The sequence below is a fragment of the Pristiophorus japonicus genome, chromosome 10 (assembly GCF_044704955.1).
Source record: "Pristiophorus japonicus isolate sPriJap1 chromosome 10, sPriJap1.hap1, whole genome shotgun sequence".
NCBI classification, from domain to species: Eukaryota; Metazoa; Chordata; class Chondrichthyes; family Pristiophoridae; genus Pristiophorus; species Pristiophorus japonicus.
In genome coordinates, this window is record NC_091986.1 from 186791151 (window position 1) to 186818051 (window position 26901).

Genomic DNA, 26901 nt, shown 5'->3' on the forward strand with positions numbered 1-26901 from the left:
TTTTTTGTATTCTGTCTTACAGTTTACCACTTACTTGCAACAAACTATAATCCTTAACACAGTGAACACTGGATAAGCATCTGGTGCTGTAGTCTTATTCCGTTTATAATGTCAACTCTGATACATGTAAACTGCAAACTGGATACATTGTAAAGCCATCATAGTGGAAGGGTTGACATATGAGATCTGGAGAAGCTGTGCTGCTGATGGAGGTACCAATGTTATTTTGTCTAATATCATAGACAGATGCAGCAGCTGTGTTAGCAGCATATATCTTCCTTATGAACACCATATGTTCCTGTATTAATCATGTACATCTCTTGTATGGCACGCATATGACATATGACATGTACATGACAACATATTTTACACAATGTGCACTGTACTGCAGCAACTTTTTGCAGAATTCCTTCTTTCTTTGAGGATATAATGAGCATGGTAGATAGAGATGTACCGATGGATGTGGTGTATTTAGATTTCCAAAAGGCATTCGTTAAGGTGCCACACAAAAGGTTACTGCAGAAGATAAAGGTACGCGGAGTCAGAGGAAATGTATTAGCATGGATAGAGAATTGGCTGGCGAACAGAAAGCAGAGAGTCGGGATAAATGGGTCCTTTTCGAGTTGGAAATCGGTGGTTAGTGGTGTGCCACAGGGATCGGTGCTGGGACCACAACTGTTTACAATATACATAGATGACCTGGAAGAGGGGACAGAGTGTAGTGTAACAAAATTTGCAGATGACACAAAGATTAGTGGGAAAGCGGGTTGTGTAGAGGACACAGAGAGGCTGCAAAGAGATTTGGATAGGTTAAGTGAATGGGCTAAGGTTTGGCAGATGGAATACAATGTCGGAAAGTGTGAGGTCATCCACCTTGGGAAAAAAAAACAGTAAAAGGGAATATTATTTGAATGGGGAGAAATTACAACATGCTGAGGTGCAGAGGGACCTGGGGGTCCTTGTGCATGAAACTCTTTTGGAGTTTACCTGAAAAACATAAAACATTAATCCGTGCCCCCCGACCTGGATGACACACCAGACATTTACAAGGCCCTTTTTTTTCTTTTTTGTGGTTTTTTTCTTTTTTTTGGGCACTAAAATCACTTTTTTTTTCCAGTGCCCCCTATAAAAGGGGAGGGGGACACTAAAAGCACCGGCAATTAAAACAAATTAAACTTTAAAACGTAAAATCAAATTAAAATTTGGTTGCCGGACGTGATGATGCACTCCAGTCCCTCCGGTGCCCACCTCTCGCGGAAGGCCGCGAGCGTACCGGTGGACACCGCGTGCTCCATCTCCGAGGACACCCTGGACCGGATGTAAGAGTGGAAGAGAGGCAGGCAGTCAGGTTGAACGACCCCCTCGACCGCCCGCTGCCTGGACAGGCATGATGGCACCCTTGGCCGTGCCCAGGAGCAGTCCTACGAGGAGGCCCTCGGACCTACCCGCTCCCCTCCGCACAGGGTGCCCAAAGATCAGGAGAGTGGGACTGAAGTGCAGCCAAAATTTCAGGAGCAGCCCCTTTAAATAATAAAACAGGGGCTGCAACCTCGTGCACTCAATAAAAACATGGAACACGGACTCCTCCAGACCGCAGAAATTGCAAGCAGCCTGGGAGTCCGTGAACCGGCTTAAAAATTTGTTGCACGGCACTGCTCCGTGCACCACCCTCCAGGCCAAGTCCCTGATGAATAGTGGGAGGACTCCCGCGTAGAGTGCCCTCCATCGGGGACCCCCGCCTCCTCCGGACGGCAAGATGGTACGCCATGGCGTGTCCGGACGGCCGGCGAGGATGGCAAAGTTGAGAGTGTGCAGGAGCAGCCCGTACAGGAAACCCCTCCGCGCGGAACTGAAAGGCACGGAGGGGATTTCCCCGAGGCGGCTCAAGTTGTGAGGCGCCGGCCCCCGAGGGAGGTTCCGGGGTTTGGCGCCGATGAGGAATTCCGTCCGGACGGGGGTCAGTTTGGACGGGATCTCCCCACTTGCTTGAGCCTCCTCGATGCACCTAACAGAGTCAGGGCCCAAAGCTGTTTTTAGCGACTCGATGGCTTCGGCCGCGCGGCGGACGTTGGCTGAATTTAGGCGCCGCGCCAGCGTGCCTGGCGCCATCCAGCCCGCTCCTCCGCCATCGAGCAGGTCCCTGACCCTGGTCACCTCACCAGCCACAGCCCTCTCTTCCGACCACCACATAAAACCTTGGTCGTGGAGGTACGGATTCCCGAGCAGCGGCTCCTGCAGGACAGCCACCACTCCAGCCGGCGGAGAGCTGCGCTTGGTGGAGACTTTGTTCCAGATCCTGATGAGTTCCTTGTAAAAGACAGGCAGCTCCTGGAGGGCGGTCCTGACACCACCAAGTTCACAAACAGGAGCTGCGTGTCATAATTGAGGTCGCGCTGCTGGCGGAAGAAATACGTCGCCAGAGCACACCACCTAGGAGGGGGCTCGACGTAAAGGTATCTCTGCAGGGTCTGAAGACGGAAAGTCGCGAGCTGGGCGCTGACGCACACCAACGACTGACCGCCCTCCTCAAGCGGGAGACTCAAGACCGCGGCAGAGACCCAGTGCTTCCTGTTGTTCCAGAAGAAGTCCACCAGCTTCTTCTGTATCTTGGCGACAAACGCAGGGGGAGGGGTCAAAGTGACCAGCCGGTACCACAACATTGCGGCCACCAGCTGGTTTGTGACTAGCGCTCGGCCCCTGTAGGACAGCACTCGGAGCAGTCCTGTCCAGCGCCCTAGGTGAGCGGCGACCTAGGCCTCCAGCTCCTGCCAGTTCGCCGGCCAGGCTTCCTCGTCGGGGCTAAGGTAGACTCCCAGATAGAGGAGATGGGTCGTGCTCCAGGCAAAAGGCCTGAGCTCCTCCGGCAGGGAGTCCACCCACCACTGACCCACCAGGAGTCCGGAACATTTCTCCCAGTTGATCCTGGCGGAGGACGCGGCCGAGTAAATCTCCTGGCACTCACGCATCCTCCGCAGGTCAGCGGGATCCTCTAGCCGAGAGGACGACCTCCACGCCCGGCCCTTGCAGAGCCAGTCCCGTCAACCTTGTCCACAGGAGGCGCAGGAAAGGCTCCACGCAGATGGCATATAACTGGCCGGACATGGGGCATCCCTGGCGCACCCCTCTCCTAAAGCGAAGGGGCGCCGTCAAGGACCCGTTAACCTTAATCAGACACTCCGCGGCGGCGTACAAAAGTCGGATCCGGGCGACGAAATGCGTCCCGAACCCGAAAGCGCGCAGAGTTCCGAGCAGATAGTCGTGATCCACCCTGTCGAACGCCTTCTCTTGGTCGAGAGATAGGAAGGCGACCGACAGACCAGCCTCCTGGGAATGATGGATGAGGTCCCGGACCAGATGGATATTATCGTGGATTGTCCGGCCCGGGACCGTGTAGGACTTGTCGGGGTGGATCATGTGGTCCAGCATGGCACCAAGGCGAGCAGACATCGCCCTGGTGAAGATTTTGTAGTCCGTGCTGAGGAGGGAGACCGGGCGCCAGTTCTTAAGGAAGCGGAGATCGCCCTTCTTAGGCAGCAGGACGATGACTGCCCTGCACCAAGAGAGGGGCATCTCCCCGGTCGCCAGACTTTCCCCCAGGACCCGCGCGTAGTCGCTCCCCAGGATGTCCCAGAACGCCCTATGGAACTCCACGGTCAGCCCGTCCAGCCCCGGGGTTTTTCCCCTCGAGAGCCGGTCGAGGGCCCCGGTCAGCTCCACCAGGCTTAGCGGAGCTTCCAGATTTTCGGCGCCCTCTGGGCTGACTTTCGGCAGGTCCTCCCACAAAACTCTGCGCGCTTCCTCGCTGGACGGATCCGGAGAGAACAGAGCCCCGTAATATTCACGGACCCTGTTGTTGACGCCCTCCGGATCCGAGACGAGAGAGCCGTCGTCGGCCAGCAGCGTCAAGAGCTGCTTACGGACACTCTGCCTTTTTCCAGCGAGTAGAAGAAGAGGGAGCCGCGGTCCAGATCCCGCAGGAACCGGATCCGCGACCTCACGAACGCGCCTCGGGACCCGACGAGCTGCAGGTCCTTCAGCGCGGCCTTCTTCGCTTCGTACACCGTCCGCAGGGCCGGGTCCTGGACGACTTGACCGAGACGGGCTTCCAGGTCGAGCACCTCTTTTTCTATGCGCCCGACCCTGGCCGCCCACCTCTTGGTCGACCCCCTCGCGTACTCTTGACAGAAGACGCGGACGTGAGCCTTGCCCACGTCCCACCATAGCCTCAAGGAGGGGAAGCCCCCCTGCTTCCTTCTCCAGTCGGACCAGAATCGACGGAACGAGTCCTGGAACCGCACGTCCTCCAGCAGCCGGTTGTTAAAGTGCCAGTACGCGGACCCCGTCCTCGTGCGGAGCGAAGCGAGCTCCGCCCACACCAGGTGGTGGTCCGAACACGGCACCGGCCGCATGGAGGCCGCCGGGACGCAGGAAACGTACGCCCGAGACACGTAAAGGCGGTCGACTCTGGACCATCCAACTCCAGGCCTCACCCAAGTAAAGGCGCTGGAGTCGGGGTGGAGATTTCGCCAGACGTCCACCAAGTCGAAGGACCCGACCAGGTCCCTCAACTTCTCCATCGCCGTCATGTTCTGCGGGGCACCGGAGCGGTCCCTCGCCTCGAGGGTGCAGTTAAAATCCCCCCCGAGGACAATGCAGTCGCCGACGTCGACGGAGCCAAGAAGAGCGGACACTTCTTCGAAGAAGCGCGCTTGCTGCGGGCCGGGCTGAGGGGCGTACACGCTCACGAGATGGAGCGGCACGTCCCCCAGGCGAACCGTTACGTGCAGCAAGCGGCCTGGCACGGGCTCCTCGACCCCCAAGATCTCCAGCTGAAAATGCGGGCCCAGCAAGATGGCCACACCACTAGAAGTGGCGGTGAGGTGGCTCATGCGGACCTCTCCTTGCCATTCCAGGAGCCACGTGGCTTCGTCTCCCGGAACGGTGTGGGTTTCTTGCAGGAAGCACACCGCATATTTCCCCTCCCGCAGGAGCGAAAAATTGTCAAATCTACGGCGTGCCCCTCTGCCGCCGTTGATGTTGAGGCTGGCTATGGTTATCTTCATGGCAAAAGCATAGTGCAACCTCTACCTTAACCTATTGTGGGGGAGGGAGCGGAGTCTTTTGTTGACCTCCACTCCCTCCGCAGCCCAGCGAGGAGTCCCTCGAGCTCGCGCTGCTCAAGGTATTGCGCCTTTGTCAAGGGCCCGCCCGCGGCCAAGGTTTTAGCGGCGGCGCGGACGGACTCCTTGATCAGCTCTGGCTCGGACCATTTTTCCAGGGCCAGATGGGCTTGGCTGCGGCGACCCTGGTTCTGGGCCAAAAAGTCCCGGAGTTCCTTTGCAGGAATGAGGAGGGTCTCAGCGGCGGCCGCGAGCAGATCCACCGCCTCGCTGGCGGTGGTCTCTAGATCTTCTCCCGCATCCCCCACCGAGTCTCCGTCCTCCTCCAGGAGGTGGCCGCCAGCAGCCGGCCCATCGACAGCACAAGGTACGGCAAATGACCCGGCCGCTCCATCCGGCCCTGGCTCTGCCCCGATCCCACCCCCAGGATCGTCGGCGAGGAGTCCCCACTGGGCTCTTTAAAAAGTGGTGCTGGGTCAGGAAACGACAGCAGAAGGGGTTCCCCCTCCGCCCCGGGAACCGGGGAACAAGGAGAGACCCGGCCATAGAAAATCCCCAGGCTCTCCAAGCGCTCCAGCTCCAAAGTAGGGGGCGAGGGTGGGTGTTCCTCCCCCTCCCCGCCGCCACCCCCCGGCCCAGCGTGTACGGTTTCTTCAAAACTAAAATTTAAATTAAAGTTAACGGGTCGAGCAAATCCCGGGAGAAGTTGGATATTGGCTGGGCGGGCTCAGGTACGGCCTTTCCGGCCCCGCCCGCCTCAGTCCCCAGGACGCTGGACCTGGCGGTAACGCATTCCTCCGCTGACCCCACGTCCCCCGCGACAGGCAGTTCTTCCACTCCAACCCCGGGAGGCAGAGGCTGGGCAGCCTCGACTGTCTCACCCTCCCCGGGGACAGACTCCTCTCACCTTCGGCACGATTTGGGGGCGCTGGTGGGGGACGCGGGACGCGCGGCGGGCACCGACTCCTCCGTGGGGAGGTGTTGTTTCCCCTCCTCCTCATTGGAGCGGCGCCTCCTTTTGTTACTGGGGAAGCGCGGAGGCAGGGAGACCTCCATGTCTGCCGAGGCCTCCCGCTCCACTCCCCGCTTTTCCTTTTCTTGCCCGCGCCCGGGCCCCTCTGCGGTGTTGTTCAAGGGCTCGGGCACGGGCTCAGGGCACCCCGCGCTTGCCGATGACTGTGTTGGGCCGAGCGCGGTGGTCGGGTTGTCTGGCGCACCGAGGGGGCCCGCCTTGAGTTGTTTCGCTTTTCCCCGTGCCTTCTTTCTGGTCGGACTCTCTCCCTCCCCCCCGCCGGAGGCCATGAAATCAAAGGCCTCCGACGATGCCCGCGCACCTACGGCTCCCGGCACGCGGACGCTACTAGGGGGAGGGGTGGCGGCGGCGCCAGCCTTGGCTGCCTTCGGTGGTTTGGCGGCCTTGGAGGTGGGGCAGTTCTTGCGGACGTGCCCCACCTCCCTACACGCATGGCACCGCACGCCATCCGACGTCCAAAAGACGCGGTAGGCAGTCCCCTCGTGCGCCACATCAAAGTGGCCCTCTGTCGTCTCCTCCCGCTCCAGCCGGACAAAAAACTGGCGGCGGAAGGAGAACACGTGGCGCAGGCGGCTCTCCCTGAGGCCGAGCGGTATGGGGTTAATCCCCGACCTTACCTCCCCCAGTTGTTGTATGTGAGGGAGGAGGAGCTCAGCGGGAACAAAGGGCGGGACGTTCGACAGAACGACCCTCTGCTCGATGGCCTCAAGAGGGTCGACCGGCAGGAACGTTCCACTCACCGTGAGCCCCTTCTCAATGGCCAGGGACACCGCCCGCTCCGACCCCAGGAAGAACACCGCCTTCCCAGACATCTTGGAGGCCGCGACAATGGCCGAGGGGCCGACTACCCCAGCCATCACCCGCACGCACTCCTCGATGCTCATTGTGGGGTGAGTGTAGCTCTTGACCCCATGCTTTTTCGTTTTTAATCTGAAAGGTGGCAGGGCAGAGGGTGGCGCAGGAGGCACCGTGGTTGCGGATGCTGCCTGCGCATACGTCCTTGCTGGCCCTGCCACCGACGTGGATGGGGTCGCCATCGCGGGGTCCCTTTAAGAACTACACCCACCCCAAAGTCACAGGCCTTACTGGTCTTTAATGGCCTCCTTCAAAAGACTGAGCAGAGGAGCTCTTAACGAGGCACACCTCTTCCCTAGTTGACAATTGGGGAGGGGCCTTGCTCCCTCTGCTCAGTTGTCTTAATTGTTTTTGTAATTTAAGAAAAAAAGGGGCTCTCAGAGAGAGAGGGGAGAAACAGAGAGTAACAGAAAAAGAGAGAGGTGGGGTGGGAAGGGGGGAAACTGCGAGGGCAGGTCTCCCCTCGCAGCTGTGGGTGGGTGCACTCCCCAGATGGCAAACAAAAATAGTCTTTGGGTGGTCTTCGGGTGAGGGGAGAAGATGTCTTCACCTGGTGCAGCTGGAGCCACACAGGTACACACTCCCAACTATGTTAATTAGGGTGGATTAATTGTTTCTTCAGCCTGGTAGCTCCAGCTATCCCAGGCTAGGCAATGGGGGAGAGGTGCTTCAGTGGTGTGTAGGGCCCAGCTGTAAGCGAGACCCCCACACACACTTCCACACACACACACCCCCCGCGATGTTCCGGCCCCCGACTGGTCTTCTTTCCTCCCCCCACCGATACAACAAAGTCTTTTAGGGACTGCACCAATACACCCACCTGTAGAATGGTAGAGTCTCCCTTCTTCCACACTGGATGTTGTTGTTGGTCTTTCCCCCTCTCTCCAACTCTTTGTAGAAATGGTAAAGTTGTTAAAGTTTTCTGCTTTCCTCCTCTCCCTCTGGGTGAATGTTGGTGGTGAAGCCCCTTCCTTCCTTCTCTTCCTGGGCTGATTCACAGGCCCAGCCAGGAGCTACAACAGGAGCTGCTCTCCTCACTGCTCACTCAGCCAACTGAGCAGGACACGCCTCCAAAGCTCCACGATTGGTCCTTGTGCATGAAACTTTTTTGGACCAAAAAGTTAGTTTGCAGGTGCAGCAGGTAATCAGGAAGGTGAATGGAATGTTGGCCTTCATTGCGAGAGGGATGGAGTACAAAAGCAGGGAGGTCCTGCTGCAACTGTATAGGGTATTGGTAAGGCCGCACCTGGAGTACTGCGTGCAGTTTTGGTCACCTTACTTAAGGAAGGATATACTAGCTTTGGAGGGGGTATAGAGACGATTCACTCGGCTGATTCCGGAGATGAGGGGGTTACCTTATGATGATAGATTGAGTAGACTGGGTCCTTGGAGTTCAGAAGGATGAGGGGTGATCTGATAGAAACATTTAAAATAATGAAAGGGATAGACAAGATAGAGGCAGAGAGGTTGTTTCCACTGGTCGGGGAGACTAGAACTAGGGGGCACAGACTCAAAATATGGGGGAGCCAATTTAAAACCGAGTTGAGAAAGAATTTCTTCTCCCAGAGGGTTGTGAATCTGTGGAATTCTCTGCCCAAGGAAGCAGTTGAGGCTAGCTCATTGAATGTATTCAAGTCACAGATAGATAGATTTTTAACCAATAAGGGAATTAAGGGTTATGGGGAGCGGGGCGGGTCAGTGGAGCTGAGTCCACGGCCAGATCAGCCATGATCTTGTTGAATGGCGGAGCAGACTCGAGGGGCGAGATGGCCTACTCCTGTTCCTAATTCTTATGTTCTTATGTTCTTATGGCTGTTGTAGGATTTAGCAACAGTTTTGTATGGCAGTGAGGATGCGCTGTGGTGGCATTGTGGGGTGCTTCATGATTACAACTCATGCAGACGGATGATTTAAAAATTATTACTTCTAATTATATCATTAATTTTTAGTAGAAAGGATTTGATGTTGAAGAGTTTCCAACTAGACTTATAACTTTTTTTTTACTAATTACACACCATTTACTATAGTTTTAGGAAAAACAGTACAACATTGTTCTCTTTTGAAATAGTCGGGTTGAATTGGAAATCTTATTATTTTCAAGAGGTTTAAGATCATATGGAGCCAAAGAAATATGTGTTGTGTCTAACTTCGCAACATATAATGAAAATTTTCACGCTGTTTTGAATATCTGAAATACCATTGTACAAAGAACATGGTAAAAGTCTTGTCTAATATTATTTTACTGCTTCTTAACTGGTTGATATTATCACTGCGAGAAATAATTAGAACCTATGGGCCCAAGCTTCCATAGGAATTGCTCCTATTTTTTTGGAGCAACTAGTTTTTTTTGGAGTATATTAAAAATCACAATTCTCCCCGTTTAGTTTGCTCCAATTTCAATTAGTTCGTTCAGTTTCTTTGTAGTTCATTTTTTTTTTCAAAAGGGGGTGTTACCAGCCACTTACGCCTGTTTTTGGCCTCTTAAGCAAGTTTAGACAGCGAAAAATTACTCCAAACTAACTTAGGCCAGCGTATGTGTCCGCTCTGAAAAACCTTGCGGACACTTTCGAAATCAGGCGCAGGTAGCCAGAGATGCGGGGGCGCGGGGGGGGAGTGAGGGAAGTTAGAGGATTTTCCAAAGCACTAAACACCTTCACAACAACATTAAAGAAGCATAAGTACATTTAAAGCACTAAGCACTAAACAAAACAGTACAGTTAAAGCACCAAGACTTACAAAGCACAAAAAGTAATAAACAATTAATTAACAAATAAGAAATAGAAGGAACCCTGCACCTAAAGCACCAAGACCAAAATAATAAGCAATCAATAACAAATAAAAAATAGAAGTCCCACTTTTATGTGAAGGGAAGGCAGCAGGCCGCAGATGAGGGGAGAGGAGGAGGAGGGGGGGAGAAGAGAATGAGGAGGGGGGAGGAGAGGAGGGGAAGGGGATGAGAGGAGGAGGAGGGGGAGAGGAGGATGGGGGGGAAGAGGAGGATGGGGGAAGCGGAGGAGGGGGGAACAGAGGAGGAGGGGAGGGGGAACAGAGGAGAAGGGGGAAAGAAGAGAGGGAGGAAGAGAGGAGGGGGGTAAGAGGAGTGAGGGAGGGTGGAAAGAGGAGTGGGGGAGGGGTGAAAGAGGAGGAGGAGGAGGAGAGGAGGAGGGGAGGGGAGGGGGCAGAGGAGGAAGAGGGGGAGGGGGAGGTGGAGGATGAGGACAGGTGGAGGAGGAGGAGGAGGGGGGAGGAGGAGGAGGGGAAAGAGGAGGAGGAGGAGGAAGATGAGGAGGAGGGGGAAGAGGAGGAGGAGAAGTGGGGAAGAGGAGGAGAAGGGGAAGAGGAGGAGAAGGAGTGGGGAAGAGGAGGAGAAGGAGTGGGGAAAAGGAGGAGGATGGGGAAGAGGAGGAGGGGGAAGAGGAGGAGGTGGGGGAAGAGGAGGAGGAGGAGGGGGAAAAGGAGGAGGAGGAGGAGGAGGAGGGGGGGAAGAAGAGGAGGAGGGGAAAAGAAGGAGGAGGAGGAGGGGGAAGAGGAGGAAGAGGAGGGGGGAAGAGGAGGAGGAGGGGGAAGAGGAGGAGGAGTGGGGAAGAGGAGGAGGAGGAGTAGGAGGAGGGGAAGAGGAGGAGGAGGGGGGAAGAAGAGGAGGAGGAGTGGAGAAGAGGAGGAGGGGGAAGAGGAGGAGGAGGAGGTGGGGGAAGAGGAGGAGGAGTGGGGAAGAGGAGGAGGAGGAGTGTGGAAGAGGAGGAGGAGGGAGAAGAGGAAGAGGGGGAAGAGGAGGAGGAGTAGGGGAGGAGGGGGGAAGAGGAGGAAGGGGGAAGAAGAGGAGGCGGGGCAAGAGATGGGGGGGCAATGTTAAACAGATGAGCCTGCCCTGTGAGCCTGAACATCCATTAGTACAAAACTCTTGCAAGAATCCAACTCCACTTACTCACTTCACACAAGTATTAATTATCGAAAAAAAGTCCTGCCCAAATATATCTAGGTGCTGAACTCACTATCAGGCTGAAATCCCACTGAGGCTAAATTCCATAGTCGTCTATGCTTTCACAATCCACTGTTCCCTCACAGGTCGCGGCGGGGAGCCCATTCGGCCAGGGCTAGGGACGGGGTGCTTCTGGCCCCTCCCATACTGCCTGTAGAGCACACGCACACAGAATCTAGGGGCGAGGAGCTACTGCACATGTGCGCACATTCTAACGGCACTGTTTTCAGTGCCGGGACCTGGTTCTGTCCCCCACGCATTCTGCTGCACTGCGCCAAGGGCCTGGATCGATCGGACTGCGTGGAGAATACGAAAGTAAATAATAGGCGCCTTTTCTGTTCTAAAAAGTCGGCGGACCTCACGGAGGTGCACCGTTCTAAGGTTCGGTGGAAACTTGGCCCCTATGTGTGGTCAAATAAAGGGAAAAAATATCAGCAGCAACTTAATCTTTTACAGCACGAACATGTTGCAGGGTAATTATCACAGCGCCTTGCTGTATCTTTTTCTGGTATTTTGATCGTTCATTCGATTTTATTAAATTCTTACATTTTCATATTTTGGTAGGTGTGCGCATGGAGCAACTCAAGAAACCCAAATCGATTCAAACAGATCAACTTACATCAATGATGCTTTCGCTCAATTAAGGAGAGAACCTCCTATCAATGCATAATCAGTGGTATCACTCTGACCTAACTTGTTTTCTCTGCTTGTGTCAGCCATGGCTCATAAGAACATAACATAAGAAATAGGAGCAAGAGTAGGCCATACGACCCCTCGAGCCTGCTCCGCCATTCAATACGATCATGGTGATCTGATCATGGGCTCAGGTCCACTTCCCTGCCCGCTCTCCATAACCCCTTATTCCCTTATCATTTAAGAAACTGTCTATTTCTGTCTTAAATGTATTCAATATCCTAGCTTCCACAGCTCGCTGAGGCAGCGAATTCCACAGATCCACAACCCTCTGAGAGAAGAAATTTCTCCTCATCTCAGTATTAAATGGGCGGCCTTTTATTCTAAGATTATGCCCTCTAGTTCTAGTCTCCCCTATCAGTGGAAAGATCCTCTCTGCATCCACCTTGTCAAGCCCCCTCATAATCTTATACGTTTCAATAAGATCACCTCTCATTCTTCTGAATTCCAATGAGTAGAGGCCCAACCTACTCAAGCTTTCCTCATAAGTCAACTCCCTCATCTCTGGAATCAACCTTGTGAATCTCCTCTGAACTGCCTCCAAAGCAAATATATCCTTTCGTAATTATGGAAACCAAAACTGCACGCAGTATTCCAGGTGTGGCCTCACCAATACCCTGTACAACTGTAGCAAGACTTCCCTGCTTTTATTCTCCATCCCCTTTGCAATAAAGGCCAAGATTCCATTGGCCTTCCTGATCACTTGCTGTAACTGCATATTAACCTTTAGTGTTTCATGCACAAGTACCCCCAGGTCCCACTGTACTGCAGCACTTTGCAATCTTTCTTCATTTAAATAATAATTGCTCTTTGATTTTTTTTCTGCCAAAGTGCATGACCTCACATTTGCCAACATTATACTCCATATGCCAAATTTTTGTCCACTCACTTGGCTTGTCTATGTCCTTTTGCAGATTTTTTGTGTCCTCCTCACACGTTACTTTTCCTCCCATTTTTGTATTATCAGCAAACTTGGCTACATTACACTCGGTCCCTCCTTCCAAGTTGTTAATATAGATTGTAAATAGTTGGGGTCCCAGCACTGATCCCTGCAGCACCCCACTGGTTACTGATTGCTAACCCAAGAATGAACCATTTATCCTGACTCTCTGTTTTCTGTTCGTTAGCCAATCCTCTCTCCATGCTAATATATGTGTGTGTGGTCAGGTTCACCTCTGACCTTCTGACCTTCGAATCGCTCCCATTCCCTGGATTCTAGACTTTGGATTTATTTGGGAGATGTGACAAAGTGCAAGAGACAACTGGTTTGGTGCAAAGAACTTCAATTTTATTAAGGACAAGAAAATACAATGTCAAACTTAGAATCATTCAAATAAAGAACACTATATCACACATTCAAAGAGGTTACAGAAATAATACACCTCCCACCTCCCAATGCCTAACTCTGACTAGGTTAAACTTCAGGGCAAACAGGGACTATGCTCACCAATGCTTTATTGTCAGCTGGCAGTGGTTCGTGATTTCAGGGTTCGCTGGACTCTGTAGTTTCTGCTTGCCATACCCCGAACGTCGTAGAGGCCTTCTCATGGCGTAGTCTTCAGTTGGGTGGTGTCCGCTGATGCGGTAGTTCGCGTATTGGATTTATGGAGTGAGTACCCACTTTCTTTCGTTAGCAATAGGTTTCAAAAGTCTCTTTAGATAATGCTTCACATGTTGGTAGTCAGGACTAGATTGTAGTGTGGAAACGTTCGAATCTTCGGTTTTGTTGTGTATGCATGCCTGTTTACTGTGTGATGTCTGTAACACTGTTATGCAACACTGAATGTACCCTTACACTGTACACACCTTACCTGTACACCAGAGGGTGCTGCTGCTGGAGACCTAAAGGTTACCTGCACACTGCAGATAACCCAGTATAAAAAGGAACACACAGCTTGTTGTCCTCACTCAGAGGCTGCAAATAAAGGACTACAGGTCTACACAGTTTAAGTATCATACCTTGCCTCGTGGAGTCATTACTAAAGGTGCCTACATAGACTACAACTGGTAACGGGAATACGAGGTCACAAACCACATGCTCAACATGTCAAATCTCAGCATCTTTCAGCAATTTACTGAAGGGGAAGATTGGGACACTTTTGTAGAAAGATTGGAACACTTAAGGAGACTGGCTGCACCGTGCGACTTTGGCGACCACCTAAATGAAGCACTAAGGGACTCTAAACCGATGAGAGCAGTGCACCACATTGATCCTTCTAAAGGCAGAAACGCTGCCCCGAGTCCCGCAATCCTGAGTCCGCCACATGGGGCAAACCGGCTAGCCCCGTGCTGGCGCTGTGGAGGAAACCACGGGGCCCACCAGTGCCACTACAAAGACTATGCATGTAAAGAAAAAGGGCACCTTCAAAGGCTGTGCAGAAAAAGCTGATGAGTTGGCTGATCACCGGGGCTCTGACACAGAGGAAGGTGAAGTTGCTCAACTCCTGGAAGAGGAGTATGGAACTCATACCTGCTCCACCGAAAGTTCTCCGTAGGCGATGAAAGTAGATGTCGATGGAGTCCCAGTTTCTCTGGAGAGCGACACAGAGGCGAGCCAGTCTGTGATGAGCCAAGCAACCTTTGAAGAACTTTGGATGAATCCCGCCAATCGACCACAACGGCGTCCTGTCCAAGCAAAGCTGCTCCCAGGCCTCTGGGCTCCAGCAATCGACCTCGAACATGGATCCATCACAGCATCCGAGGTTCCACTGTCCAGCTCGACTACCCACAGCACCCCGGCGAAATCTCCGAGACCGAGGATCTAAACTCCACTTTGGGGGCCGGGGCAGCACTCCAAGAGGTGAATGGCATTGAAAGAAATGGATTCCCGACATCCAGGGTCGAGTTTGTGGAAGGAAAGAGCACCACAGCCTACCTGCAGGAAAGCCAGAAAATGGCTGCCGCAGCACAAGGAGAAAAACCAAAAATCAAAATGGCCGCGGCCATTCCATGAGGAGCATTGGAGGAGCATTACGTGACACCGAGCGGCCAATCGGATTTGAAGGCTCCCTTAAAGGAGATCGGTAACCAAAAAAATTTAAAGGGGAAGTTTCAACTATTTAAGTACACGGACTTTAAAGCTAAAGATGCAATGTAACCATGAATTGTGATGCTGGTTTAACTAATGTGGCTAATGAGATGAATGAAGGTGTCTGTAAGGTTAAGAACAAGTTTATTATGCTTAACAATAATGATAGAGAATGTGACACCCAAAAGTGATGCAAATGCTAGAATGTATAATGCAGGCTCGACTATGTGTGATCAGAGCCAAGGTGTCATGTATACCGGTAGGACACTGCCAAAGGACATTGAGTCCTACAGGGACCATGCTGATGCCAATGGAATCCCCCAGTGGGAGATCCCCAGGTTCAGCAGGCTACCTGACCATGTAGCCTGGACCTTTGGAACAAATGTGATGCCCCTTGCAGGACACACACAACCAGTGGGAGCAGACCCACTACAGGGACAGTGGTCAATGGGCAGCCCAGCCACCACCAATAGCAACCTACACCAGATCAGCCCTAAAACCCCTGGCCACCAGGGCCAATACCAGGAGCATGAGGTCAATACCCTCCAGCTTCCCTGGCAAACCCTGGGATGACCTGACCCTCATCCCAATTGGTGGACAAGGAGCCCAACCAGTCTTGTGGCCCTGCCCACCACCCCACAACTACCCACATCACCGTGTATACACACATCCACTGCTGCCGTGGCTACCACCCCCCCCCCACCCCCGAAGGATCCCACAACAGTGACACCCACTTGGTCTGTGTGTGAGGGAGGGGAAACGTACAAGGACAGCCTCAAGCACAGGGGTCACACCTGGCAACCACACAACCCTCACCACAACCTCCTATAGCCCACCACTGATCACCTCCCCTGGTCATGACAATAAGGATATGAAAAATGCTTAGGGGGGAGTGTTGTTGTGAATGCATGCCTGTTTACTGTGTGATGTCTGTAACACTGTTATGCAACACTGAATGTATCATACTTTAAGTATCATACCTTGCCTTGTGGAGTCATTACTAAAGGTGCCTACATATACTACAGGTTTCTTCTTTGAGGAGTTTTGTTTTGGAGTTGGTCGATTGCGATGTTTTGGCTGTGGTCGGTTGCTGCCGCGATGGTGATGTCCAGAGTTACTGGGGCTGCTTTCTCTGCCATGGTGATATTATTCCTCCTTCTTCAATAGCAGGGCAGTGTGGCCCCAGGAGTGGCGTCAAGGCTGGAGAGGCTTGTTAAAACTGCTGCGGTGGTCTCTCTCCTTTCTCCCTCTGATGCATTGCCAGACATTCGTTAAAACAGGGCCCCAGTTATACCTTGGGAGTTGTTCTAATCTTCACGCCAAATCAGCCCTGATTCTTTGTTTAATTTTTGGCGGGCTTGATATCTCTTTGTCATATTTTGGCGGGCCCATTAACCTGCCTCGGATCTGTCGATCTTTTTAAATTTGTTTCTTGATGGGGAAAAATTAGCTTTGGTATTTGCAATGTCTGCCTAGGCCTGGGTTCTCCATGCGGGCTGGATGTGCCATTGTCATTATGTATATGCTGGAATGGGTTTCTTGCTCAGGGTGATGATGGCTGTCTCTGGGTTGATTGTTGCTCTGTTAATGTCTCCCGGGGAGAAGGGTTTTCGAGTTTACACAATTCCCCAGACAATTTGTTTTAGCTTCAATACTTAAATCTTGTTTCTTTTGAAGGATAGTTATCCTTTAGTTTTCAGCCCTTCCCATACGGATCCAATCTGCTTTGTGAAATCCCAAAATCGATTAAAACTCGTAATTTCTTCCATGTACACTTCAGGAGCTCAAACTTTATGGTTAATAGTTCCAAATTAAATTTCCTTTCCAATGAGTCCAAACACTGGGGGGGGGGGGGGGTTCCCATGAATTTTGCAACCTTACATATATTACCCCCAACCCCAGCTCAATGGGTAGCACTCTTGCCTCTAAGTCAGAAGGTTGTGGGTTCAAGTCCCACTGCAGGGATGTGAACACAAAAATCTAGGCTGATGCTCCAGTACAGTGCTGAGGGAGTGATGCATTGTCGGGGGTGCTGTCTTTTGGATGAGATGTTAAACCGAGGCCCCGTCTGCTCTCTCAGGTGGACATAAAAGATCCCATGGCACTATTTTGAAGAAGAGCAGGGGAGTTATCTGCGGTGTCCTGTCCAATATTTATCCCTAAATCTACATAACAAAAACAGATTATGTGGTAATTATCATATTGCTGTTTGTTGGAGCTTGCTGTGCGCAATTGGCGGCCAAGTTTCCTACATTACAACAGCGACGACACTTCAAAAGTACTTCACTGGTGCTTTGGGATGTCCTGAGATTGTGAAAGGTGCTATATAAATGCAAGTCCTTGTTTTTTCTTTACTTATGTTGGTGTGATGCACCTGTGTGTAAATGCTGTTACCCTACGTTTTGCACACAGCATCAGCATCGGGTAATACCTGTACCAGATTAGATTGCATGTAAAGATCCCTCAACATTGTTCCAACAATGTGTGTTAAGCTCATTCTCAGAAGAGCAGTTATACAGCATCATTTCATTCCTGTTTCCCACATCAAATGCTCTTGTGACCCTAACATCTAAGTAAGATCATGAGGAGTCTTGTTAAATGGATTCACGTTGGGAACCAAATGGGGCAGTGGGTTAAAGGCTGGCCTTTCACCTCTGGGACCTGGCTTCAAATTTTTTCGGTCTACTGCCTGTAAGGATCCTATGTGAAATGAGTTTGGCGTATCTCAATCCAGTTCCTAGTAGGCATGGGGCGAACACAAAACCATCCAGTAGTTGGCATTAGTTGGCAATCTCACTGAGAGAGGCCAAATGTCTGGCGTGGGAAATGGGCCAAAATCTCACACTGGTGCAGACAGGAGGTGCTCCTATGATGCTGGGGTAAGGGAAGAATGGAGGGAGCTATGTCTGCTAATCTGGGACTGTTTGTGGTTGATGCTGTTCCGGATGTCTGAAATGGAAGTGTTCCTTTCTTTAGGACTTATATTCTTCACCTTGACCAGCACTAAAATTTAAAAAAAATCATGTTAACAGAGAACTGAATTAAAGTTGCTCCAACTGATTAATATAAACTTCATCCAATAAAGCTGCATTTGAACATAAGAACATAAGAAATAGGAGCAGGAGTAGGCCATATGGCCCCTCGAGCCTGCTCCGCCTTCAATAAGATCATGGCAGGTCTTCAACCTCAACTCCACTTTCCTGCCCGATCCCCATATTCCTTTATTCCCTTAGAGTCGCAGATGTGAAAGGATTGTTCTGTATCCCACAACATCACTGGGTTTTCTCTTATTCATCTAATATGCAACATTGGCATTTGCTAGCAACAGTCCATGACTTGAAGGAAAGAAAGACTTGGATTTATATAGCGCCTTTCACGATCACTGGATGTCTCAAAGCGCTTTACAAGCAATGGAGTACTTTTGGAGTGTAGTCACTGTTGTAATGTATGAAATGCAGCAGCCAATTTGCACAACAAGCACCCACAAACAGCAATGGGATAATGATCAGATATTCTGTTTTTGTTATATTGATTGAGGGATAAATATTGGACAGGACACCGGTGATAACTCCCCTGCTCTTCTTCGAAATAGTACCTTGGGATCTTTTACATCCACTTGCAAGAGCAAGTGGGGCCTCGGTTTAGCGTCTCATCCAAAAGACGATGAGTGAGGAAAGAGCCCACAAAGGACCATGCACTGTGCCACGTAACTATGGTTTGCCCTTAATTCTGCATCTACTCCTTGATCTCCCCAGTGCCTATGTGTAGAGGCACCAAGTGAAGGTCAACTGTTTCTGACAATGAAAGAAGGAAAACTAGCAGAAAAGCCATGTCGGGGCTACTCTTGTTGATGGAGTCTTGGTCCCTGAACAGAATGCAGGTCACGTGTAGCCAGATAATGAACTCTATGTGCATAGTTGATAGAGAGTGAGAGCTGATTATGCACGGTAACTTAGAATACACCACATTTTAATGATTCTACAAGTAACAACAGTTTTGTGGCCTGGCACTGCCTGGTGAGCAGGCTGCAGTTCTGGCTCACTCAGAAGCCCTTATTTCACAGTGGATTAGTTTGATTACAATAAATAATCTATGTGGTTGTTTCATGAATAATATATCAGCCAAGAGTTTCCGCTTTGGGTGTATTCGGCGATCCGGGTGCAAATTGCGCTCAAAATTGCGCTAATTTCACGAAGTGAATTTTTTTGCTCAAGTTTCCGCTCAAACTAATTTGCATATCGGCGAACGTAAAATCTCCTGTGCAACAGTGCAATCGGCAGCGGTTTAGAACTAAAGATTTTTTTACATTCTGCATTAAAAAATTATCCATGATATATTTAACAGTGGCAACTTGGTGCAGTTTGATTAATACAGCTCGAAATGGGGTTATCACTTTTAAGCAGAATCCAGTCCACCACCTGTGAGTAACCCAATTTTAAATAAAGGAAAATGGCTTTTAAAAATGATACAGAACCATTTTCTAGTTACATTGGTGTACAGTCGTCAGTTTCTTAGTAAATTAAAACAATTTTTAAAGCTTTGTAAAGGTACTTATTCATGCCCTTGCACCTAAAAAAAAAATACAGCTTAACTTTAAGAGCCTCTTCGAAGGCCTGCAAACAGGCACAATTAGCAGAAAGCTGCCACGGTGATTCATGCGATCGGCAGGGGGTGGCCAGTTTTGTGGGCAAGGCCAGCATCCAGTACAAAGTTTTTTAAACTAGTACAAAAGATGGCCAAAACTCGATTAGCGCTAGCTATAATCTGCACTTGAAATTCCTCAATCTGCTGCGCTGGTTTGGCCAATCTTGAGCGAAGTGGAAACTCCAGGTGATTATATTTATATTCCAAAAGCCTTACAAGGTAATAATGTTGTTGAAGAAATATGTTTTCATTGCAAAATATGACAAATCAGCCTAAATGTTCCAAGTCACAACTATGCTGAAAGCTTTGCAGTGGAAAACTCAGAGGGCTCTGTTTTCCTCTTTGCTGATTTTTGGCGCCCAGGAGGATGAACAGCTGATTTTTTTTTGTGCCCATTTGCGGCAGGGAAAAAAAAACAATTTTCACCAAAGTTAAAGTTAATTTTGTCGCTGTGGTACCCGAAGTTAAATCTGGGGGTTCAAGTGTGCGCCAAAAAGTCTGTGAGCATGCGCTGGAAATGAAAAAAATGTTTCCATGTGATGGGTGTGCCCGCGCATCCACAGCGTACTTCCTGGTCTGGATCAGCAGCTTGTGAGAACACATTGGGATCGGAGCTGGATCTGGACATTGAAAGTTTAGCTGCAAAAGATGGATCCAAGGGAAGGGGAAGGACAAAGAGAAGGAAAAGGAAAAGAGGAAGGGGGAAGGGCCAAGAGATTTCTAGCAGAAGACATTGAGCCCCTGGTAGACATCATTGAGAGGAGACGGGATGTGCTTGAGAACAAAAGAAGAATGGGACAAAAGAAACTGGAACCCTCATCTACCAAAACTTTGGGACCAAGTTGAAGAGATCAATGCAGTGGCCATGACCCCGAGAAGCGTCGTGCAGGTCAAAAAGAAGTGGCAGGACCTTGGCCAAACAGTTACTGTAAGTATTTATGTACTGCAATTACATTTGTATATGTGACTAATGTGTGTGTGTGTGTGTGTGTGTGTGTGTGTGTGGGGCCACCACAGCAGAAGGATCCTCTCTTAAAAAGTTATATTTTCAACTTTGCAGAGGAAGGTGTCACACATCAACTGAGAAAGGTCAAAAACTGGAGGAGGTGCGCCAAGTAGGCTGCAACTAACAGCCGTGGAACAGAGGATCGCTGATATGATTAAACTCCGCAAGAGAAGATCAACCACCAATGTGGACGCTGGGCCCAGGTTACCGAGAGAGGGTAAGCCCTGCCACGTACTCATGTCACCCTGCTCCCTCTGCCCCCTCCCCTGCTGCTAACCAAACATCTGCTCTGTTATGTTTTGCAGATGTTGCGCATCAGGAAGCGACAGAAGCTGAAGCAGAAGATCAGGAAGCCGTCAGTCCAGATATTCTTCATCAAGGACGAGGATGAACTGGACAATGAAGGGCAGCAGGAAGACTCCAATTGCAATTGGAGCCAGTGAACCCCCTGAGGACGCCAAGCCCTTTGCTGAGCGATACAACCGAGGCGACAATTTATGGGGTACAGTCTGAGGCTGCGGGTCCCAGTGGGTTGCAGCAAGTCACACCTGGGAGCTGGCCGAGGAGGTTGGGAAGGAGAGCTCAACCTGAAATGCAGGATTCAGGGGACATAGGACAGATCATAGGGAGAGCACTGAGCTAACGAGATTGCTCCTGGACACCATGGGTAGGGTGAGGGTAGTATTAACGGGACTGTCAGTAGAAGTAGTAACACTGTCTGGAGGAATGGGAACAATGTCGGGACAGGTTAGGGCGGGGATGTCGGAGATTAGGGAGGGAATGTCGGAGGCAGTTGATGCAGTGTCGTGACAGATTGGGGAGGGAATGTCGGAGATAGCTGCTGCAATAAGTGGACACACCCAGGCTGCCATTGCCCAAAAACAATTGACAGCATCAACTGCTGAAACTCACTTTCAAATCCCCAGACCAACCCCAGGTAATGTGCCGCGGGTTGATTCACAGGCTGAAGAAGTGTCTGACGATGAACCCTGGCCTTCCACAATGCTGTCTGCTAGGTCTGTCCCTGTTCAACCCCACCATCAACAAATGCGACTTCACGCAGAAAACAGAAAAAACCTTGGGGTCAGGGTGAGGAAGCAGAAGTCTGAGACAATGGGCATGGGTAGGGGTAGAGGCAACAACAGGGGCAAGAGGGGTACAAAGCACTAAGGTCTTTGAATATGGGGGAGGAGAGATGGCTGCAGCTAGAGTTTGTTTGTTGCTGCGACTTGTTGTTTTCTTCATTGAAAAGTTTAAAGATTGATACAAATTTTTTAATTAAAGTTCAGTAAAACTGTACAAATATTTAATAAACCTAATTATTTTTAAAATTTAAGCAGAATCCTGCACATTACTTTTTGATTTATAGCAATATAAACGAACACAACATTACGTCCATATGGTGTACATTATTTTTTCACACAAACAGGTGCAAAGAGTCAGCACTGTCGGGCCGTTTAGCCTTCAGGCAGCAAAGCGATCACGGATTAGCCGCTGAAGCAAGTCTCTAGCTACGGCTATAGGTGCACGAGGCCGCCTCCTCCGCCGTCATCCTGCAGGTTGAGGTGGTGGCATGGGTTTGTCCTCCTCCTCCTCCTTCTGCCGGTCCTCTTGCTGCTCCTCCTCCTCGACCTCGTTGTCAGCCTCCTCGTCCTCCTCTCCCCCCCCCCCCCTTTATCCCCTCAGGAGGATCTTCAATGTCCAGTTCCTGGCCCCTCATGATGGCCAAGTTGTGCAGCATGCAGCACACGACAGTGAACTGCCCAACGTGGTGAGGGGCATATTGCAGGTAGCCTCCAGACTGGTCCAGGCATGGTTACGCTGCTTCAATATGCCGATTGTCCACTCTATGATGCTCCATGTCGTTATGTGCGACATGTTGTACCGACGATCTGGCTCAGTGCAGGGATTACGTGAGGAGGGTCATAAGCCAGGTGACGAGCCCGTACCCTTTGTCCCTGAGCTACCAGCTGTGCCCTTCTGGCAGCTCCTGAAACATAGCAGATATAATGCCCTCACGTAGGATGAAAGCACCTGGATGCTACCTGTGTATTCAGCATCCACTGCCATGATCCGATGCAGATCGTCGCAGACGAGCTGCACATTTAGGGAATGGAACCCTTTCCTGTTGCGATAAACCTCAGAGTCGACCAAAGGTGCTCTCAAGGTGATGTGGGTACAGTCGATCGCACCCTGTACCTTTGGGAAGTCAGCAATTCTGGGGAACCCCATAGCCCTGTCTTGCACTGCCTGTGTGGTCATAGGGAAATTGATGAACTGGTCCCTTGTGCAGCAGTCACCTGTTGAATGCAGCAATGTGTGGCATGCTGCGAGATGCAGCACATGTCCCCAGTTGCTGCTTGAAATGAGCCAGAAGCATAGAAGGCAAGTGCTGCAGTGACCTTCACTTCCACAGATAGGGCAGTCCTCCTGCTGTAAGGCTGACTTGACTAGCTGGCAGATCTCGGTGATATCCTCCTTTCTAAATCGTAGCCTGCGAATGCCGTCTGCCTCACGCAGGTGTAGGTATGAGCGCCTGTCCCTGTAGATTTGATCAGGGTATGGCCTCCTCCCCATCAATGCCCGAGTGATCTGGTTTCTGCAATGGTGGCGTATTATCCGTCGCCTCTGCATGGCATGCATGTAAACCAACCTTATTGCATGAGGCATAGTAAAATGTGCACCTATAATTATTATTCTTAACTTTATTATTCTTGTAATTGTGAGACTTACTGAAGCACAGCACACACACCTTTGCTGGGTGATGCCTTAGCAGAACGGACCACACCCTGGTCTGCGCGCATGAGCAACACTAAGCTCTGTCTCTATGGAGACGTGACGCAATTATGGCACTTTAATTATAGGTTTTGCCAAAATGCCTATGTTTGCTGCTGTGTTGTGCCATCTCCGATGCACAATTCGGAGTGTATGCCGGCAGGATCACTCCCTCGGCCGGACAGAAACACAGGAGCTCGATGCTTGTATTCCACCCCACCTCACCACAACCCCCACCCCCGGGCTTCTTTACAAGCTGAGCCCATGGAGGGTGGATGGGGGTGGAATCCAAGTGCCGAGCTCCAGTGCTTGTGTCCGGCTGAGGGAGCGATACTGTGACTGGCCGGCACTCCTCCGACCCATGCTTGGAGCCCCGTGAGCAGAGATTCAGTGGTGTGGTGGGGTGGGATCGCAATTTGCCCATTCCAAAAACATCCTGTGGGAAAAATGAAATTTCCGAGTTGTTTTCCGAGTTCCCTCTGCAAAAAAATCATCATGAATTTGTGTTTTAAGTTGTCTTCTTCCCTCGTTCCAAAAACTCAGAAATATACTCAGCGCCGATGTCCTTAAGTTAACGTAGGGTTTTTCTGATCGGTACTTAAGGCTTGAAAAAGCCTTGACAGCGAAAGGAGAAGGAAAGGAGACTGCATCTCGGAGGAGAGGAGAAAATTGACGAGCTGCGGGGGCGGGGGGGGGGGGGGTTAAAAAAAGAGCCCAGAAGAGGCGTGGGCCCAGGGGCAGCACGAACCAGCCCACACTGCGATATGTGTGCGCACTAGGTCCGTGCAGCAGAGCTGGTCCCCAGTCATCTTGGTTAACCCTTGCCACTGGACCAAGACCTAGCTCTGTCAAGCCCGTGTGGTGGCTGGTGTGCAACGGTCACCCCACGTTAAAAAGATCCATGTTCAGGCATCTTCCACCCTTCAACATGTAGTTCGGGATCTGGAATATTAGGTCCTTCATTGAAACACCTGTGAGCTCATTGAACTCATCCCTTTTTGGCGTGGAATCCAGTCATCCTCGATTCGAGGGACCACCTAAGAAGAAGAAGAAGAAGACTTAAGGCCACTGTGCACCGCCCTGAAAAAAATCGGTGTTGCCGAAAATCGGTTAAAGGGCCAAAAATGGCACGGAAATCAGTTTTCAACCAGACCTGCGCCAAAACATCTGCCGTACAAAAAAACAGCGCTGACAGTCACCACTGGCATACAAACTTTGAGGAAAGTTGGAAAACCACGATTGCTCAAAAAAAATCAGTGGACGCCAAAAAACAGCTACCAAAGCACATAGTCCTTTGATTTTTCTTGAAAAAGGATGGTGTCAAAGGCACTTGTTACAGCCGTTCGAAAGCAGAGGTCACTTCTCCTCGTTTTATTGTGGCAATGTATTTGGTTCTGCTGCTGTTTGTGAACAAAATGGAAACTGCTCATTTCGTGAGTGAAAAATTATTGCAGGATGGATTCCAGTTCACTCCTTAATAAACTAAAAAGATTAAATGGGCTAATATTAGAAGAGTTCTGATCTCTGCCAAATGAAAACACATTGAAGGTCTGGGTACAGTTGAAGCTCTTTTATATTCCATTATCATTATTAAATGTAACCCGAGTCAAGTATGTTTGACATGAACTGCATGATTGACAGACTTTCTCAATGCGTGAAGAATTCTGTGATTCTAAGCAGAGGTGGCTCATAAGAACCCGATCGACCGCTGCTGGAATATGCAGCAGATCGCTCCCGACTGATGGCAAATTATAGTCATTTTCTCGGAAATTGGGAAGGCTTATAACTCAGGAATCAGTGAGTTATCACGGTCTTTCACACTATTGACATGATGCCTGGAACTCACCGGCAGCTGTGAGATTTACTTTGTGTGTGCCTCTTTGAATGAACTCTGTTGTTGACCATAAAGTGTTATTTTACACCTGGGAATTATCATTTGTGAGTTTTGACATGCGTGAAATATCAATCTTGCGGACGGTGAACCTACCAATCAAATCTGTCGAGTAATCACTTTCAATGTCTGAACATTTTTATATATTCTAATATCTGGACTTTCTGCCTGCTATCACATTTTGAGACCACTTATTTATCTCCATCCAGTGCGGAGTTGTCTCAGTGTCATGAGGATTTCCTTTCTCTAATAGTGCCCCTGCAGGGGTTTCAACTGACTTTTATTTCCTCTTCTCCACCTTTCTATTTTTTTTTGTCAATTTCCTCCATATCTCTCCTGAAACTTCTGATTCCAGCTGGGGTTTTGTCCCACAGACACCAGCAGCCACCCCTCCCCGGCTCCCATACCATTTGTTGTTAAGCAAGGGTATTAAGGGTTATAGAACCAAGGCAGGTAGATGGAGTTAAGATACAGATCAGCCATGCTCTGATTGAATGGCAGAACAGGCTCAAGGAGCTGAATAGCCTCCTCCTGTTCCTGTATTCCTTACCGAAGTGGTCGTTCTACATTGTAAGCCTAAGCAGTGAATGCCGGCCGGTAATTCAACCCCAAAGGGCATTACAGCTTAGCCAGACCATAATACGAGAAAACATTACCCAAGACAATCTGATGTGCTGTTTGTGTCTAAAACAGTGTAGCCATGTTTGCTAGTACCAAAATCATCAAAGCAAAATTATTAAGGGGGGCTTTATCAATGGGTATTTTATAAACAAGCTGCTGACAAAGAGGTTTGGGCTGATGTTGGATGTATATGGCTCTGGTCAGGCTGCACCTTGAATATTGTAGTCAGCTTTGGTCGCCAAGGCACAAAGGAAGCATCTGATCCCTGGAGGTAATGCCGATTCCGACTGTCATGGGACTGAGTTGGGCTATTCAGTCTTGGAAGGAGGCCAATGCATGGGGACCTTATTGAGTTACAGAAGTTATTAAGAAAGATAGAAAGGGTAAAACCTGAGAACAATTTCAAGTTAAACCATGACTTTATGACAAGGGATATAGTTACAAATTGGTAAAAGACAAGATCAGGGCTGATGTTGGGAAGCATTTCTTCACATTAAGAACGATCGGTACCTAGAATGGTCTCCTGACAGGGCAGTGAAGGAAACTCTCTGGAGGAACTCAAGGTGCAGTTAGATGCTGCCAAGGAGGGAATCTATAGAAGGATGGGCTAAATGGTCTCCCTCATCTGTACTTACTTTTATGATTCGTAACCCACCGGCTACTCACCCTTTGTTCAGAGCTATCCAGATTTTCTAATACTGACATATCTTATCATAGCATTACATAGAATATAAGGCACAGAAACAGGCCATTCGGCCCAACCAGTTCATGCTGGTGTTTATGCTCCACTCGAGTCTTCTCCCGTCTTTCCTCATCTAAATCTATCCACATGACACTCTATTCCCTTCTCCCTCATATGCTTGTCTAGCCTCCCCTTAAAATGCATCTATACTATTTGCTTCACCACTTCCTGTGGTAGTGAGTTGCACATTCTCATCGCTCTTTTGGGTAAAGAAGTTGCTTCTGAATTCCATTTCTCCAATTTTCACCACTCCTTCCCTGAAGGACCCGAGTTAAAATCCCACAGGTGGCAGTGGCACTCTCGCTCCTCACCAAATAGCCACTCATTGTGTGTGAACCTAGGCTGTGAGCAACCACAGGCTATCCGACCCTAGGAGGCATCACAGAATGACCTGACTCCACCCTGTCACATGTGCACCATTTCCAGCAGGAGTTATGGGATGGCGATCAGGTGCAGAAGCCGGATGAGCCCCGGGCCAGTGAGTAAAGCCACTTGTAGCACCCCGAATGCAGCT